This window comes from Berghia stephanieae, chromosome 2, assembly GCF_034508935.2.
Source record: "Berghia stephanieae isolate SIO BIC M18660-M18661 chromosome 2, UCSD_Bste_1.3, whole genome shotgun sequence".
Taxonomy (NCBI): Eukaryota; Metazoa; Mollusca; class Gastropoda; order Nudibranchia; family Aeolidiidae; genus Berghia; species Berghia stephanieae.
The window spans coordinates 11,350,018-11,352,517 of NC_088361.1; the positions used below are offsets into that span (position 1 = coordinate 11,350,018).

At 36.7% G+C, this 2,500-nt stretch overlaps 1 protein-coding gene across 1 annotated transcript in view; it reads left to right on the forward strand.

Annotated features, from left to right (window-relative positions):
• The window catches only part of LOC144963869 (parathyroid hormone/parathyroid hormone-related peptide receptor-like), a 25,769-nt gene that overhangs the window by 596 nt on the left and 22,673 nt on the right, over positions 1–2,500 (forward strand). The gene's annotated exons all lie outside the window — the stretch shown is intronic.

Genomic DNA, 2,500 nt, shown 5'->3' on the forward strand with positions numbered 1-2,500 from the left:
ATTAGTAAAAAAATAATCCGCCACTCTTTTATTAAGAAAGCGGCCGTACAGAGCTTATTTATGTAAACAAAGAGGTATGAATTATTCTAATGATTTGTTTACTCAACCTGTATTTGTTTCAGTGTTATTAAATTGACAATTTTCTCGGATTGGTGATTTGAACTCCTATAATCTCTTCCCGAAATGCCAGAGGTTAGATTGGTTCTTTCAAGTTTCGTCGTAATAATATCAATATTTTTTTTAAAAACCAAATGCAATCATTACTGGGTTTAATTTACATAGGATTGGTCGGCATGGATTTATGATATTAAATAAAAAATTAGCTGAATAAAACGCATCCTATCCACGTAACATGTAGAACGAGACATGACGCCTACTATGCGGCAAAACAATTTTTTTCCGACAGAGACAACGTTGTTAACGACCAGGTACTCATTTTACACCTGTGTACGGTGAGAGAATGTGAGTAAAGAGCCTTTTTCAAGGACTCAACTATGCACTGAGCGAGGCTCGAACCCAGGACCTTCCGATCCGAAAGCGAGTGTCATAGCACAAAACTAAATAGCCGCAGTATATTAGTAAAAAAATAATCCGGCACTCTTTTATTAAGAAAGCGGCTTACAGCAGCTTATTTCAGTAAATCAAAGATGTTTATGAATATTCTAATTGATTTGTTTACTCAAACCTGTACTTTGTTTCATGTTATTAAATATGACATGTTTCTCGGATTGGTGATGAACTCCCTATAATTCCCCGAAAAGCCCAGAGGCTTAGATTGGTTCATTCCAAGATTCGTCTTAATATATCATATTATTTTTAAAAACCCAAATGCAAATAACTTACTGGGTTTAATTTACATAGGATCTGGTCGGAATGACTTAATGATATATAAAAAAAAATAGCTGATAAACGCATCGATCCACCGATTTGTATAAAGACAGAGATAAACTCCATTCTTTTAAGCCCTGAAGCTATCAAGACACAATTTTAAAATTATTTAAGAGGAAAAAAACATTTTTAATATATTTATAAAATACATAGATAATGATTTATTTGCTGCGTTTAGATTTTGATCAAAAAGCAAATTAAATGTTTCGAGTTAAAGCATTTCTAGCACGCTTTTTGGCTTCTTCCTAGAGCGTGCTAGAATCCAGCGAGTATTGTATAAAGGTCTATCCATTCTTTTCAATAGAACATGTTATGCGTATGTGTTTAAGTAAAATACGCACAACATTCGCCTGCCGGATATAACGTGGCAATACATGCACACAAAACTATTTCTTATCTTAAACCTGTATAGATAGTATGCGCTTGGCTAAGAAGCTCATAACATTGCCATCCGGAAGTATAACGGACCAACACACAAAACTGTGTGTATCCATGAACGTTTATAGTCTGGTTGATACAGTTCAGTGAGCATTACTCATAAACGCGGATGGCGAAAAAACCCAAAAAAACAAAGACTCGCGTGACGTTAACTTCGTTCTATCTATAGGCGCATAATGACAACATCAATCCATTCAAATCTCTCTCTCTCTCTCTCTCTCTCTCTCTCTCTCTCTCTCTTTCTTTCTTTCTTTCTCTCTCTCTCTCTCTCTCTCTGGCAAAAACAATAACAAAGACCCCATTGACGTCAACTGCATACTATCTATAGCCTGATTGATCGAATTTAGTGAGAACATCATAAAAATGGCTGCCCAAAAAGAATAACAAAGAGCTGAGTGGCGTCAATTTCGTTCAATCTATAGATCGAAAGACTATGAGTGTAACTGAGCTCTTTGTTATTGTTTTCAGACAGCCATCTTTAATGATTAGTTCTCATTAGATTCTATCAATTAGACTATACTAAAGGTTTAAGATAAAACATAGATTTGTGTGTTGATACGTTATATTCGCTGGCGGATGTTACGAGTATTGTACTGATACGCAAAGCATCAATAGGCTTCAAATGAGTCGGGAGATCGAGATCAAGGCGAGAATATAGATAGAATGAAATTGACGTCACTCGGGTCTTTGTAATTGTTTTTTTTTTGCCATCCACGTTTATGAGTAATTCTCACGTAATTGTCAGTCTAGAAAAGTTAATGGTTGCACAGAGTTTTGTGTGTTGGTCCGTTATAGTTCTTCCGGATGGCAATGTTATGAGCATCTGCGGCTATGTGGTCCAGTGGTATGACACTCGCTTTCGGATCGAAAGGTCCTGGGTTCGAGCCTCGCGCTCGGCGCATAGTTGAGTCCTTGGAAAAGGCTCTTTACTCACATTCTCTCACCGTACTCAGGTGTAAAATGAGTACCTGGCCGTTAACAGCGTTGTCTTTGTCCGAAAAATTGTAATATCGCCTAACAGGCGTCATGTCCCGTCCTACATGTTAAATGTTGATGTTGACCAGGGACCCCTTGTAAAGGGCTTTGAGCACATTTAGTGTATATTGCGCAATATAAGGCTCAATTAAAAGAAAAAAAAAATAGCCAAACGCAAACTATCTATAACATGAATACA